This window comes from Homalodisca vitripennis, chromosome 4 (genome assembly GCF_021130785.1).
Source record: "Homalodisca vitripennis isolate AUS2020 chromosome 4, UT_GWSS_2.1, whole genome shotgun sequence".
NCBI lineage: Eukaryota > Metazoa > Arthropoda > Insecta > Hemiptera > Cicadellidae > Homalodisca > Homalodisca vitripennis.
Genome location: NC_060210.1, coordinates 132775704 through 132793338, shown reverse-complemented (window position 1 = coordinate 132793338; position 17635 = coordinate 132775704). Strand labels below are relative to the sequence as shown.

Below are 17635 nucleotides of genomic sequence, written 5' to 3'. Positions count from 1 at the left end.
TAAATGGAGAATTATTTATTTAACCAAGCAAAGTTAGGACAGCATGCACACGTCTTACACTTGACTTGGCATACAGGGTGTTCAGTAAGTGTTCAAATACCTTGGGAATTTGTTCTGCATATAAAAATGACAAAAAATCCGTCTATATGTCTGTATTTGTTTTTTATAAAAAAGTATATCCTTGAACCAATTGTATTAAACTTTGGTAGACCTTTTTTTAACATAAAATATTAACAATATATTTTTACACATTTTAAAATTGCGGACGTTAATAGGTTATGAGTTATTTTGATGGAATAATTAATAATTTAAAAATATTTTTAATTTGGCAAATTAGAAATCGATAGTGGCAATATGTCTTTAGTTTATGTTAAATATTCTAAAATTCGACCACAATCCAAAAGATTACCTTTGAAAAGCACATAAAGCAAATGCTGAACAATTAGTTCAAGTTATTGTGGATTGATAGAGTTGAAGAAGTAAAGCTGTTTAACTTCTTATCAGTTGCTGAACTTCTGTAAACCATCGGAAATTGCCCTTCCAACTTGGCCCATTGTGTAATCATTTCAGTTCTTATACATTCATGTTAAATGATATGTATTGCTGTTAGTGAGTCTTATTATAGAATTCAAGCAAATTTTATACTTTAGTGTGATCGCATACTAAGTAAATTTAAATCTCCTGGTAATACATAAAATCGACTCTAACACGGAATTGTGCTCTAGATATGCTTTTAGTGTGGAAGTTATGCACAGTTTGTTATAACACAATGTGGACAAATATATTTATTACACATGCATATTTTAAAGTTACTCACGTTTAAAATTATGTATTATTTTGTGAATTTGCCTTAAAATTTAACCTTTAGTATTTAAACCGTTTCGGCAATAATCAAGTTATTTTAAAACTTATGCACAAAGTTAAAGTTTTGGCATATATAGATTCTTTAAGCATTTTTATTAAATTCTTTTTACATTTTTAATATAAAGAGAACACAAGTTCACGAAGTTGATAAAAATATAATTTCATTATTTTAAATATAACTAACACCTATGGAAATAACAAAGTATTGACCAGTGCAGGACCCAACAGGTAATTTGCATTGTATAACCAATAAGCGCACAACCTGTTCATCGTAAACGAACAGACCGACGATTTTGCTGAAAATGGTAACTTTTAGGTTCTTTTTCTAATTTTCTGACGGTGAGGTCAGATAATTAGTGCTGTAGATAAACCTAAAGGTTATCCTGAAAGAATTAAGCAGTATCAGATTTATTTGAGAGATGAAATATTTTATGGATTCGAATATCCATTTTCATTAAAACATGTGAAGGCTTTTGAAAAAAGAAGTTTTGTGTTTTACGGTTGTATTGATGTGTGCCAAGGTAAGAAAAATATGATGGGAGGAAAAATTATCGTTTTATATGATTCAACATATCCTTCTGTTTTGACTTCTGCTGAAACTAGCGCTGATGACGATGTTGTACGGAATGCTGACGATACATTGCATAGACAAGTTGTGTGCTTATACAAAGCAAATTAGCTCTTGGCTCCTAGAATGAAAGGATGAATGCATCATGTAATCATGCATGTCCATTTATCAACAATCTAACATAGCACTCTACTGAGTGGAGTGGGGACCTAGGTAGAGTGCCATGTACAAGGATCCTCGCTCTACCATAGGTTGACCTTTGTCGTTAGCAGAATCTATTTGTGTTTGGCACAAAGGTTTATGTTATTACAGATGTTTAGAATAATCATTTGAATGACTGGCAAAATTTAAAGAAGATGAGACTTTATAGTCTCATGTAAATGATATGTTACAATAATCTATTTACAGATTACTGTAACATACCATTAAATTATTCTCTATTCCTGTGTGACGTACAACTCATTAAATTATTAATAGATTAATAAATAAGTCAGCGTTTAAAAGAAGAATGCAGAATATTTCCTGACATTTGCTATCGTTCAGTGGTACACATTAGATCATATGCAGATCCTAAAATGTAGTGTTTCTGATTTCTTCTATCAATAAAAATGGAAAATCTTCGGAACAATTTTGATTCCTTCACAATTATTCCATCGTCAAAAAAAGTCAAAGAAGTGTTTAAAAGGATGAAATATACTGAAAAACATATACTGTTATAACAAAAGCATTGCAATATTAAGATGAATTCCAAATATTGTTTTTCCATAGATATGCCTCGATCTAGTCCGGTAGATTACAAACGAAACTCTTGGATACATAACTATAGAAATACACGCGAAGAATCTTCATCTTTGATTAACGTTGGTTATGATTATATTAATATTTTGTGGGATGCAAACAATGCTATTTGACAGTCCCGTAGATAGTTCAAATAATAATATAATGACAAAGTACATCTAACACCGTCTCAGATGAGTTAGTGTGTTCATATGAAAGTTTATTATGTTGCTATTCTGTGAACGTGTCCCTCTCCTATTTTTCATATTTTTATATGAATTAGTAAAACATGTTTTTTTGTATTAAAAGCGCCTTGTATCCAAAATGTAGTAATACTGATAAGTACACTTGCACTATTGTTATTAGTTAGAAATGTACTTCCATTTTAAAGTTATTAATCTTTTTGCTTGTTTTCGCGTAAAATTTGATAGTCACCACAATACTTTCAAAAAGGTACTTTTCTAACTTTAGCTTTTGATTTTGGTATTGTAATTGAATAGTAAAAAGGTTGTTCATACCTTAATTAATAATGAATTGTCAAACGTCATCAAAATATTAGAACTTGTATGTATAATACGTATTAATAATATAATATGTTCACAATAATATTGATGTAAATTTGACAAATTAACGGTATTTACTAATCTCATCTATTTATTTAGAGTAAGTCTGTGTTTATTTTCAAAAACTAAGTTCAGTGCTACAGATTTATTAATGCAAATTTATTTTTTAACAAGTTTTTATTTAAATTACATTGATGTGTTGTTATAAATGTTTGATTTTATAATTATAAAAGTTATAGTTAACTTTCTTGTGCATTGCAATTTACTTATATATTTTTGCTATGTGTATATTTATATGCAGTTCTACTAATTTCTTAAATTTTAAGTATAATTAGTACTCTTTTATGTACTAACTTTATGTTAATAAATGTTGAAATATCCATTATAAAATTAGTTAAAACACATATTAAATTGAAAAATCATTAATATGATAATTTTTAATGTGAAAGTGTGAATAGTTATAATGTATTATTCATATAAATACGTTAACGTATGTTAAGGAGTGCATAGATCGCGTGAGCGTTTTCGTAGTACTGACCACTGACCACCGACCGTTCCTAATTCGGAAGTCATTTCAAAGAAAACCTGCTCGGAAAGTTTATAAAAAAATTATTATATTTAGAATTATAAATATTAACGTAATTAATGATTTTAGTATGTGGAATATTATAGAACAAACGTGAAAGTTTATTGGCATATTGAGGCCTTTCGTGGACAAAACAGATGACGAACGATTTTTTAAAACAACCCAGTGACGCTTGAAAATGTGCTCGTTTATCATTTCCAATTTATATTACAGTCGTGTCCTTGCAAAGTAACGTCAGAAAAGTTGCGATCGCTTGATCAAGAAGTACGTGCTTTGGTTCGTCGATGTTTCAGGCGGTCAAACGGTGTGTTTAAGGCCTTTCCCACGCTACAGTTCGAGACGTTAGACCGGACGTCTACTCCCAGGCTTTCATCATTTCTGGTTTTATGCTCATCTGGTTGCAATTTTACTTCATAAGAATAAGCACTGTGGTCACATTGGATGTCTAGTGACAAGATGTTTGACTTGAGTCAAAGTTTTCCACGTATTTTAGTGATCAAATAAAATTTGCTTATAATATACTTGTTCGGATCACCATTTACTGAAAGTTGTATTAACATTTTTTTTGAAAACTAGCTTCTGTTACATTGTTTTATTTTATAATGAAAAAAATTATCATTATTGGAGATTGGGTCGGTCCTGCACCGACCCAAAGACCTAATGGCTGCGAGATGTTCTTTAAGTTTTAGGTATTAATTTGTTTTTAAATTCACCAAATAGCCGTCGACAAAGTGATCACTATCAAACTTCAGTCTCGTAGATCCATTGTGTGTCATTGACACCCAGGAATTCAATGGTAGATGGTTCGAGTGCTGCGAAGATACCAATTACGGATGCAACCAGACTTTCAGTCTATGTCGGAGCAAGTTAGACATACATGTAGAGGACATTAACATCGTCATCACTTCATGAATAATAACGTGGAGCGGGATTCGGCTGGTTTTAGAGGATATAGTTCTTGGTGGATCTTGGCAGTTACGGGGAATCATGGGAAGGATTCTTCTGAGTGACTTTTTGAGCCTCAGCTGGTGGAATAAATTTACCACTGAAAATGTAGAGACTGTCCAGCAGCCGGACAATGCAGGGTCTGGTGAATTTAATTGGGGTTACAAAAAGTGGACCAGCACCCATGCTGTTATTCCTTTTCTCTTTGTATGGTTACTCAACTATTCCGTTGGAATCAGAAAAGATGACTAAGTCAAAGATGAATTTCACACTTTCAAAATCACACATAGTTAAATTTTAAAGTTTGGATTTCGTAAAAATATTTTAATTGGAAACTTATTGTAATATAGATGGGAAGAAAGGACTTAAGCATAAGTAAAACGTAAATTTTACACAGAGGAATTAATCCTTTTCTATCTAATTATCCGATAATTATCTGAGCCGGTGAGAAAAGGCAGATCTGGAATTTTGAATTTTAACTGGGAAATTTGGGAAATCTACCTTTTTTTATCTAGATTTCGGGGGAAGATTGCATCAGAGTTTCTTGCTGGTTATGGAGACCACCACAGCATTAAACCTCTTGTATTCTAAAAATAACGCAAGAAAAACACAAACTCCGCACCGTGGGATTATCTTCCTTCTTTATCAGGATGGTGGGAGAGAAATACACCCTGTTTTCTTGTTCGTTATTGAAAACTCCATAGCACCAAACTCCTCTCCTTGGAGTTTTGGAAGAACATCAGGAATCATACACTGGAGGTATATCTGTGCTGGATGATAGTATAGAGGCATTCACACCTTACCAGAGAGTTGATAGAGTGATCAATGACCACTATATTCTGATAAATGAGGCGTTCTTTGGATTGCTATATTAAACCGAAGACTTTTTCACAAATAAGTGTTAAAAATTTAGCAGGAGACGTGGCGATAATGTACTGAGTCACCGTAGCAGTAACCACTCATATAATTAATGAGTTAGTTGTTTTTAGTTATTCGTACGAGTATATTATACTTATAACTAGTTACAGTTTGTCCAAAGCTTTGTTATTCTCTTTTTTGTAAGGAGATATATATTAAATAATATAAGGTAACGTTCTTAAAACTAAAACTTAATGCGTTTTTAAAAATATGGTCCGTCCTTAATAGGACTTCATCTGATGTTTTTACATCAAATTGTGTTAATTGCAAATATAAGGTATGCGTTGAAACAGTTTAAACAATGTGGCGTATCAGTAATTAGGTTGGTTTCCAGAGAAACAAATATTCAATAATTGAGCAATTGATTATTTGCTATACAACAACGTAAAACTAACAAACATAACAATAAAGCTAATAAATAAACGGGAATTACAAACTCATCTGAGCCACATTTCATTATTGTCTAATCATATTACGTGTACCAAATGAACGTATAATGTGATGCAATCTGCCGTGTATTGTGGTTTATACTATCAATGCCTTTATAATTAAATGAAATTGAGACCTAGATTTACTCATGTTAATTAATCTGTATTACTTCACCAAAACAGCTGTTGCGTATGCAGGCAGTGCAGTGAAACTTATTTGAGCTTGGCGCTTGGCCAACACCGAAAAAAATTTAACAATGAGTAACTAATTTAAAATTTAGGGTTTAATAGATTGAAAGTTTTGATACTTATTATTAAAAACATTACTTATGTCTTAAATTTGAAGTTAAATTACTCCCAGGTAAAATATACGTAATTAAATAAGTAGCAGGAGAAGGCGCAAAAGAAAAGAAAAAAACTTTTCCCTGTTCCTCTTACTTATAGAGGTTGATAATTGTTTAATAGTTACCAGCACTAACGTAGGACTTAAAGGTTATTTGTTTGTTTATCAGTAGTCAATGAAGAATCTGAAGTGTAAAATAAAGTCCTGACACGACATATAGTATTAAAAAAAAAGAAAACTGATGAACAATAAACTATACAACCCAGGAATATACTTTATAAGAAATGTATTACTTATTAGAGATGTAGCCTCAAAAAGTGTTTGATAAAATTATATACAATAATAAACCTTTTTCACACTTTTGATATATTTTTTTTTGTTTCGTACGATTTACATTTCAAATTCTAAGAATTCATCATCAGGTACATTTTTAAGTTAAGGTAAATTATAAAAATAAATAATTGAAACCAGATATGACATTTTTTACTACCTTGGTGGCTAAATTTGTTGTATTTAATTTTATATGTGGTCTATATTTATTGAAATGTACATCGTACGAAATAAAAAAATATATCAAAAGTGTGAAAAAGGTTTATTATTGTATATAGTTGTATTAATTATTTGAACCTGATAAATATTTTATGATTAAGATACATAAAGTATTTAATGAGCACACTGTACACACGTATATATTTATCGTTAATCTTGATGACTGGTAATAGCCTAATTTAAGTTAAAACAAGATGTACAAAAAGCCTGTTAGGGAGAATATTGATCCATGGTACTGTAGTTTTTTTAATGTTACCTAGGAAGTAAAAATATTAAAACCTGTCAGAGATAACCAGGGCGAGCGAACGAGAGCGAGGGTCTCTCCACTTCCCTGTCCGAGGTAATCCCTCTCGGCCCGAGTGTGATGGGGGATTGGGCTGTCCTGCGAAAGCTCCTGAATTAGCGTTATCAGTCTGCCTGCCAATTATTCCTGAAGCATTATTTACAAAGCAATCCTGGATTCGTTGTTCAGTGATCGAACTTGGTATATAATTTCATTGGTTAAAAGACAAATTATTAATTTTATTCTAACCAAATTACTATGTTTTCAATTCTTTAGCTGTATATTTCTATATAGGTGTATAGTTTATAACCTAGTAGTTCGATATAATGATAAAAACATAGATTAACTGAATATATTTGTACATTTAACCTCTCTTTTTAGGTGATATTTAAAAACAGGGTTTTTTTATTGAACATTACATAAATTGTTGTTTACTAAAATTTTCAAAACATAAAAAAAATTGTTTTTGAATAAAAGCTAAACAATTTTTAACATTTAGTTTTTAAGTAAAAATCTATAACTTATAGAGAACTGTTTTAAAGTAACTCAGATTCCACGTATGTAAAATATTGGATAGCATTATTTAAAAACGTAAAAAAATAAAAATGACATTGATTTTATTTTTGGCTGTAACGTGCGGATATGTTGACATTGTCACGTAGCTATGGTGGGAAAGGTTGATTCAATTTGATTGTTTGATTGTTAGCTTAGTCCATCTTCCACTTAGTACAGCGTCTGGAATAAGACGCTGTCACAGACTTGACTCCTGGAATCTGGAGTCATGTTCGTCTGAAGAGATCCAAAAACCCTAGAACGTAGAAGCTCTAAATGAACTCTTTAAATAGTTTCATCCTTTCAACTCTGCTCTAAGCTGATAGCTGAACTAGAGCTAAACTCAACATTCACATTAAATCAACTCTTCCTACCATAGCTACGTTATATGTAGAAATCTCGCTTGTTCCACTCTGCTTAGAGGTCGCGTCCAAAACCGAAGTGCACTCAATTGTGTATTTGATGAGACAGTGAGAATTCCTGTTCACATATTATACTACACTATATATTGTAGTCTATGTGCCTCTGATGTCGAAACGATGTAAAGAGTTCATTTGAGCTTCCTCGTCGACGACTTTTTGTAGATCTCTTCAGATGAATATGACTCCAGACTCTGTACTAAGAAGAAAGGGGAACTGTAGCTAAAATCAGCATTCACATTGACATTTTGTTGAACAAAAGTGTAATATCCTTTAAATATGTGATGTACATGTAAATGTATAACAATATGCCATTAATGTTTTTTATATCAATAGACACAGATTGAAAATAGTTTTGGATATCAATGTGATACGGACCGCACCATACGATTGTTGTAAAACTAACGTATCCTCTATCTCTCTATGAGACTAGCGACATAGGGTTCCTGGCAGATCTGGTATATTGCAATATACAAATATTAAACTTGGCAGTATAGGTTTCCCGGCAAAGTCGTAGTCCTTTATGTGGCTAGCAAGATAGCAGATCGATAGGAGACCTGTGTTTATTCGATACCCCCTCGAGGCTTCTAATATAAGTAGTGGGCAAAGCCGGTGAATTCTCAATTCCAACAGGAGACTGTAGAAAAGACCTAGAAGTTGAGTGCCACTGCTACCTTGTACAACCTCAGTGCATAACTACATTTTGTTTTAGTATCGATAAAGTAATTTTGGCTCTGGAAATAATTTAACCAAAATAAACAAACGCACTGACTGAATGCATTGAGTTTAAATCTCTTTATCGGATTGTCTGACGGTGATAAATATTATTTTTTGACGTGACAACGTCTTAAATTAGGTTGCGGCTAGGAGTCACTCATAAAAAAGTGTAACGCCCGGTAACGTTACGATGCCCGTCCAGTGGGTCCGCCGCACGGGATCCGCACGGGATAAAGCAGATAACTGTGGGTCCGCCGCACGGGATAAAGCAGATAACTATGTTTATTCGTGAAAATGTGGAGTGCTTAGATTCGTCATTTACAACAACTACAACAATAAAGGTAAATAATTGTACACTGATATTTCATTATCGTAAACTATGATTGATTGATTAATTGTTAGATTGACACAAAAGTTGAGAAACTGAGTTTATAGGTTATGTCATACTATTGACAAACGTTGATAGTTTTAAGTAAATTATTAGTTTAAATCACTCTGCAATCAATCGTAATTCAGTCGATTGAGAAGAAACAGCGCGTATTGCTAGTCAAACATTTAAAATAACAAATTATAACCTCTAACCTGTCATAACAGTGCGACCAAACAAACGAACTAAACCGACCAATCACCACGCGCGAAGTTAGAATTTAACTGTGTTTAGCAAGAATTTCAAATTCCAATTTTAGTAAATGTTTTATTCAACTTTACCATTTACAATAACAAATTTTAATTCATTTCAAATTATGTACAATGTTTTAGTAAACAAAATATATTTCTATAGTTAAAATTTGTGCAATTCTTATTTTCATTCAATTCCTTGTTCCTATTGTGCAATTTAATAATATTCATATCAATAAATATTCTACCGAGAAAAAGACGTTGTCACGTAAAATCTTCGCCCGTAAAACCGACTTTACAGGCAACCAAAATTTTTTTTTTTGCCTCACAGGTTTTAAATATATCAAGCTAAGAAAACTATTATGTATGTGTGGAAGCAATCGTCGTTCTAAACGGCTTACTGTAATATGTGCTTTGGAATTTGCTTTGTAATCTCTGTTTAATAATCAGGGTCTGGCTAAAGTTCTGTTTTGTTAACCTATTATAACATTAAACCATAATTAATGTTAGCTGTAACTGTTCATTCTATGGGCAACTCTATTGTGACGTTACGTTACGTAAATTAGTGTTTATATTGGGAGTTCTTCCTAGTAGTAGTCACACTGATTGAAACTATCCGCGCTTTAGGGTTTTATTTATTTTTATTATCTGATTATATAGTAAATAGGACTTTAAATGGTTTGGTTGGAAAAATCAAAGCAGAACATGTCGTTGTAAAATTTGCAGGGCACCATGTTAATATTAAATGTTATCTTCAAAGAAAGTTTCTTACGTACCTCCAAAGTTGATTTTATAGCAAATGAATCATAAATAATACAGTTTCAGTTGTAGTTTTATCATTATTAGGCCACTAACAGACTATCTTTTGTAATGCCTGCCTTGTTAATGGTGGGATTAGCGCGCCACCTTCATTCTTATAGTTTTTGTATGTTTGAACTGGCAATAAATTAAACTATTGTTTTTAAATGAAAGCAAATTGTACTTGTTACTTTATTTATATTGTTCTAGGTGATGTAAAGGCCGTTAATAACCTCTCCAAGTTCTTTATTTAAAGGTTGCTTTGGACAATAAAGATTGTTTATAGCTAGCAGACAACCAATAATTCAAAGGTTATGTGTTATTAGTTTTATGGAAGAATAGAAATATGTTTGGTTTTATTAATAATTTTCTCTCTGTCAAATTATATTTTATATTAAAGCATTCAATAACAGAAAAGCCTGTCTCAAAACTAATTTTGAAATTCAGAGGTGATTTGGAAGCTTCCGGTTATTTTAGACAACTTTTGGACACTCAGCAGTTTTACACATTTATAAGTATTGGAAAAACATTAAAGATACTTTTAAAGGCACACTTTGGATTTTTAACGAAGATTTGGAGTGTTTAAAGAAGTCTTTGGCAGAATACAAACACATACAAAATTAAAAATAAAAATATTTTGTACTGTGATTTATTCTTTTTTATATATAATTTTTTATATATATATTATATATTAGTTTATAATGTGTATGTAATTTGTTGACTAAATACAATATAGCATTGTAGCATTTCGTGGTAACGTCAAAGCTTAGATAATTAATTATTTCTGTACTTACAACCTGATTTTGTTTGGTTTTGCCAATTATGCGTCTCTGACAAAACTATTACATTTCTTGGGACATTCTTATAATGTATAATTTTGTATAGCAATTTAGCGTCACTTTAAAAATAAAAACTTCACTTCTGTGGAGTGGAAAGTTTTGCGTTACAGTTTACAACTGGATGAATAGAAAACAAACTTTTTGTTCTGAAAGTAATAACTAGCTGAACAATCAGCAATAGAACAGAATATTGTTTAGCAAAGTACTTTATATCAATCCCATTGGTTTTTATTTAAAAATGCATACTGTGGTAGTGCAGTATGTGAACCGACAACTAACCACATCAAATAAAACCGCGTTTGGCTTTTCTTTCTGTTTGATGAAAGACAAACTGACGTAACGGGACAAGTCCATTACGAGATTAAACCGCTGCAAGACCGGAGCTGTTTTGTTTAAGATACCTTTACAAACTTTTGTAACACATTAGTGATACCCTGTACCTACTCGTAGTAAACACCGTTAGCAAACAAAAATTAAAGTATGTATTTTAAATAAAATCGTTCGCTTATGATTAAAAATAAGTGTAGTGTATGTGTTTAAAGTATACAGTGTGAATTAAAAGGATGGACACGCTCTGTTTAGTTTTTGATAGATAAAAATGGAGGGATGGAACTCGGGACACATTTAAAAATTTGAGCTGCCCCTCCAAAATTCCTTTTTGGGATAATGGGGAAATGTGTAAAAGTGACTAAAAGGTTCAGTTCTATTTCCTAAAAAGGTGTCAAGGTGTACCGAATTCCATCCCTCCATCAAAAAATAAACAGAGTGTATCCATACTTTGAACTCACACTGTACATATAAATACACTAATACAAAGGAGTTTCTAAGGACCCAGTGTAGTAAAATGTTGTCAAAAAAAGGACCGAGATACGGACGAATAGCCCTTTTGATCTTTTGGTCCCAAAATCAATAAAGTTCTTTCTTGGACGAAGGGGGAACATTTGTACCTAGTTTTACGTTTATGGGTTTTTATATTAAAACCTATCGCAGAAAACGGCAGATGAACAGAGAGACTATCCTTTGACTATTTAATTACAAAATTAGTAGGATTTTTATTAAGAGCAAGACAAACCAAATTTTCAAGTCTCTGAAGTGTTTCTATCAAGACAACGCAAAGCATGGATAGAAAGATAGACATACGGACTTCTCTTTGGCCTTCTGACCCCAAACTAATAGTGTTCTTCCTCGGACTTAGAGGAATCTATGTACCAAGTGCCAAATCTCTGTAACCGTCCTATTAAGAATAATCGCACAGACATACGGGCAGAGAACGACAAGGGTTAAGAAGCCGCTCTTATCAGGTTCAGAAGGAAGGAGTATTCCACACCACATGTCGCGAAACGGACTTCGCTAAGGTTCATGCAAAATTTCGCATATAGCTCATTTTTCTCTCGATAAGTCCTATAGGAAAATAGACAGACAGAAACCATACAGCATACAAATTCTTACATCCACCTAGCAGACAAAAAAAGGAAATTGTGGTAACATTCTTAGTGATAGGACATGCATTATCATAAAACTTATTTAATTTTATTTGTAATGTTTCTATCACAACTTAATATGGCCTACTGCTACTACTGGCCTACGGGTATAACAATAGTGAGTGCTCGCTCACTACACACAGTTTCCGTAGTGTAGCGGTTATCACGTGTGCTTCACACGCACAAGGTCCCCGGTTCGATCCCGGGCGGAAACAGCTATACTTTTTATCACAGACAGTAATGTATTGTTTATAATTTTATTGAAATTTCGATACTAGCTTTTGCCACACATAAGGTCGTAAAAAGTAAAATACAACTCCCTTCGATTTTAAAAACAAACTTGTTTTTTTACTTTATTGTAGGATGCAAAACTTTATATTAAATTAAACTAATAACAGTTGAGGTTTTCTATGTGTCCTACATGAAAGAACAAAATTTTGACCTTAAAGCCTACATTAATCACTAAAAAAATGATACATGAGTTTTTTACTCGAAAATTTAACACTCACCCACTGAACGAAATAGTTCAAAATCTGTTCTGAAATGTTAAATTAATATTACAAAATAATCGAAAATGTCATCCACAAATGTTACTCAAAGAAATACAATAAACTAAAAACGCATTATTTCTTTTGCGACTAAACTAAAAAGTTACACTTTGACACGTTAATAAGTTACTTAAAAAAATTACTTGAAAAAAATTACTAATTCACAAACATCTTCAATATCACATGAAATACAATTTTTCAATCCATTCTCGATTTAGTTCTCATGAAAGATAGACAGGCAAACAGTCATACATGAAAGAAATATTTGCATCCCTCGGCAGGCAAAAAAAATTTGTTAGCCTACAAAATGCTTCAATGACGCTGAACCATTTTCCGCAGTTAAAAATTCAGTATTCTATATTGTATGTATTTGTATATGTTGAAATGAAGTTTAATGCAAAATTAAAATTATACACTCGTTTCTCCTGCTTTATGACATATTTACATTTTTCAATAAGTTAGGTTTCATAGCAGTGTTAAAGTAATGTTTGAAAAATGTGCGCTGAAATCAGACATGGTTACCGACTTTTAACATTTATTTCACTGTATTTTTTCTTTTACTGTATGAATAATCTACACTATAGTGTTAATGTGTCACTTGTAAAAATTTCACATGATTGTATTCAGCTTAATAACAAATGTATGTACTCTGTTATTTTTCATTGTCATCATTGTTGCCCATAAGACGAATTTAAAAATATTTGCTATCGCTGAGCCAAATCCCATGGAGTGACATGCAGCAGCATCAAACTCAGTGTTGCTAAAAGAAGCTTCATATAAAATTACAGGCCTCTAGGCGAGTTCGTCTTCGAGACATCGTTCGGACAGTCAGACAGTCAGATAGACTATCATACAGACAGAAATGACATTTTTCCAGCTCCACGATTTAACGCTTCGTTAACGCTTAGCCAATATAACTTTTTGCAAAATTTAATGTCTGGAGATGAAATTTTATTAAAAATATAAATGAAATAGAGTTAGTGGCAACATGTTTGAACCCAATGGATCCTAAACCTCCATTTTTAGCGAGTTTTCTTTAATTTACCCTTTGTTAAATAGAGTGTGTCTACAAAACCATGTCACACTTGTAATTGTTTATACTCGTAGATACTCTATTATTGATCAGAGGTCTATGAAACAGATGTAAATGAAACCGCTATTTACTAAATTTAGCTTTCATTAGTTGAGTTACCCATTGCTGTCATCATGTGTGGGTCACGTAGCAACTTTGCAAATAAAAGGCAATTCTTTTTGATGGCAAAGTTTAATTGTGTGATTTTAGTGCAACGTATCAACTGTTTTATGGACATCCATCCCCCTGGAGCAGCATTTACTGATGGGATAAGAAGGAAACAAGCAGATTATTGTTCTAACTGCGGACAGGTAAGCTAAAACAAGGATATGAAAATACCGAGAACATTACAAACAGTTTTGTAATAAGTCCAAAAAGTCTGTGTGGAACGTGATCGTGAATCGAAAGTCTTTGCCTACTGTTCACAATGTTTTGAAGAAAAGAAATTGACTCTCGTCAGCTGGGATAGTTTTGGTGGGGATCTAATGGAATCGAATGGGAAGGTATCGAAATGTTGGAAAATATCAAACGTTATTTTTGTACAGTATATAATTTCACACACTTAAAACTACCCCCTTGACACTTAAACAATCGTTATAAAACCATCACAAAATGAGATGAAGAGATTAAAAGTTTCTATTTTCAGTCAAATAATCGGTAATTTAGTCGATTGCAGTATATTTAATAAGATCAATATTATTTTAACGTTGCTATAAATTTTGAACATGTGCATATAAGATACCTGATACTGGGTTCCATTCTAAATTTTGGGAATAAATATTTACCGTAGTAATAAAGGAATAAAAGTTGGGACTAGTGACAAATATGGTTCAAGGAGCCGTTCTCTCTCCAATATGAGAAATTTAAATTTCAGAAAACAAGCGAGCGCAGCGAACCCGGAACGATTGCAAATGAAAGAATTGAACCAGACACAGTGCTACACTTAGGCAGTTTTACCTTTATTGTTAACATACGATATTGAACAACTTCTGATAAAAAAATATTCTTTATTACATTAGGAAGATGAAATCAGTTATTTACAATTAGTTACTCTGAATAAAGACATAAATACCCAAATTTATTTATTAAATTTGAAGGTGTGGGGAAATTATATGGTTTTGGAGTCAAGTTTGTTGTTTCAATTGACATAAATAGCTTGCTCAGCTCTGTACTTGGTGAATATATTTTTTCTCAAGGTGAAAAAATGAACTTTCCTCTTTTGATTCACAATCTATTACATGATATTAAAACAAGTGCTTCACTTTATATCTTAGGGAAACAAAGTTACTTTTTCTTAATTTGGATTAAAGTAAATATTTACTCCTTTTTAAACAGTGAAAAAGCTAGCGAAATTATTGGATAGTGTACATATAATTTAGTTAGTCACAGTTGGCATTTTCTTCCTCAAAGCTGCTCTTGTATGGAAGGTGTGATAAGGGAGAGACTTATTTCCGAACTAGGCTCAGTAAAGAGGTTGTTTCTTGTTCTCATTAAAACAAGTGTTTTCTGTACTAACAACCGGTAGCGAAACTACTGTATAAGTACAAGTACTTGTTTTTGTACTGGTGGGCAATGTTTCTCGTATTGGAGATAAAATGTAGCAAATACATTATAGATTAAAAGCAATATTGTATTTTTAACTATTTTCAATTATAGCGTAGTTACTAAAGAGACTTCACATTAAATTTTAAAATGAGGGATTTTAAAGAGAATCAAAATAAAACATAAGAATGTAATTCAACCCAGGTTAGAGTGCGCGGAGCGGTCCCCCCCAATCATCTCATCCAATTACACGCCTCTTGAGATAATCCTCATCATTAATCTCACGTTTTTCTTCTCCACTGCGATGATTTTCCTCTTGCGTTTTGATTTCTTTATCTCAAATACTACTAACGTATTAGGTGTCGATTCCAGGAAACCGTGATGTGATAGATTAAGTAAAGAATAATAACTGAAGTTTTTCCTCTCAAATTTAATGTTTATTGATAGATAAAAAAATAATGGTAAAATAATTGACCCCCGTCTTGTATTATAGTAATGATAATATGTGTAGTTCTTCTTTTTAATAAGATTTTTCACCGTAATCAATATTTTAATTCAGAGCTGATTTGGAAACTTCTGTTTATTTTTTATGCTCAGGGGTATTTTGGACACTTAGGACTGTTTTGGGCATTTAAGGCTATTTCAGACGCTCAGAGTAGTTTTGGACACTCAAGGCTGTTTTGGACTCTCAGACAGGTTTTGGACAACATAGGGCTATTTTGGAAACTCAGGGCTGTTTTGGACGCTCAGACGTGTTTTGGATGCTCAGAGAGGTTTTCGACACGTAGGGTTGTTTTATACATTCAGGGCTGGTTTGGACACTCAGGACTGTTTTGGACGCGCAGACATGTTTTGGACACATAGGGCTATTTTGGAAACTCAGGGCTATTTTGGACGCTCAGACGTGTTTTGGATGCTCAGAGAGGTTTTCGACACGTAGGGTTGTTTTAGACATTCAGGGCTGGTTTGGACACTCAGGACTGTTTTGGACGCTCAGACATGTTTTGGACACATAGGGCTATTTTGGAAACTCAGGGCTGGTTTTGGACACTCAGGACTGTTTTGGACGCTCAGACATGTTTTGGACACATAGGGCTATTTTGGAAACTCAGGGCTGGTTTGGACACTCAGGACTGTTTTGGACGCTCAGACATGTTTTGGACACATAGGGCTATTTTGGAAACTCAGGGCTGGTTTGGACACTCAGGACTGTTTTGGACGCTCAGACATGGTTTTGGACACATAGGGCTATTTTGGAAACTCAGGGCTGTTTTGGACACTCAGGACTGTTTTGGACGCTCAGACATGTTTTGGACACATAGGGCTATTTTGGAAACTCAGGGCTGGTTTGGACACTCAGGACTGTTTTGGACGCTCAGACATGTTTTGGACACATAGGGCTATTTTGGAAACTCAGGGCTGTTTTGGACGCTCAGACATGTTTTGGATGCTCAGAGAGGTTTTCGACACGTAGGGTTGTTTTAGACATTCATAGTTGTTTAGGACACTTAAGGCAGATTTGGACACTTAGGGTTGTTTCAGACATTACATAGAAAGCACCAAATTAGTACAATTCACCTAAAACTAAATAATTCTTCATATCAAATATTAAGAGTAGTAGGAGAAAAACTTGAAAGAAGTTGCTGTAGTGGAACCAAATTTAGGTATATTTTCGTTCGACCGTAAACACCCATTTTCTGGAACCCTACAAAGCACTGTCATTATATGAAGTCGTGCACAGTTATTCAGCAGACTCAGACGCTGTGCTTGATTTATAATTTACCGAAAACAGTAGTTAAGTTACGTATGCTTTAGATTCCGTGGAGGCGGATATTGTAACAGTTAATCTCGTGTTTACGAAATTAATTTTTAAAATGTATCAAAAGATGTAGTTTACAAATTATACATTTGTGTGAACTACGTAGCATATATGTATTTATTAGAAATAAATCAAAATGTATTTTTATACCTTTTGGTAACCTCCCATTTTAACCTCCACCAAAACTGGCTGACGTAAATTTCTTTATTAAAGAAAGTGTTTCCATCGGTTTTGAAGAAAAATCAAGTTGTGTCCCTATATACAATGCACATTTGTCTGCATCTCCATACAAGAAGACAGCGATATGAGGCTGTTCAATGAGGGGGACGTTTGACAGCATCGGAGATCGCTCCTGTGATCCCGAGCTACAGAATTATTTGTGGTAGAACTATGTGTACGCTCTGTG

The 17635-nt window shown here is 32.9% G+C and overlaps 1 protein-coding gene and 1 non-coding gene across 3 annotated transcripts in view; both read left to right on the top strand.

Moving 5' to 3' along the window:
- Positions 1 to 17635, top strand: part of LOC124360185 (high affinity cGMP-specific 3',5'-cyclic phosphodiesterase 9A) — a 641497-nt gene that overhangs the window by 156351 nt on the left and 467511 nt on the right. The window lies entirely within an intron of this gene.
- Positions 12391 to 12463, top strand: Trnav-cac. The gene has a single exon. It is a non-coding gene; the product is annotated as a tRNA-Val (tRNA).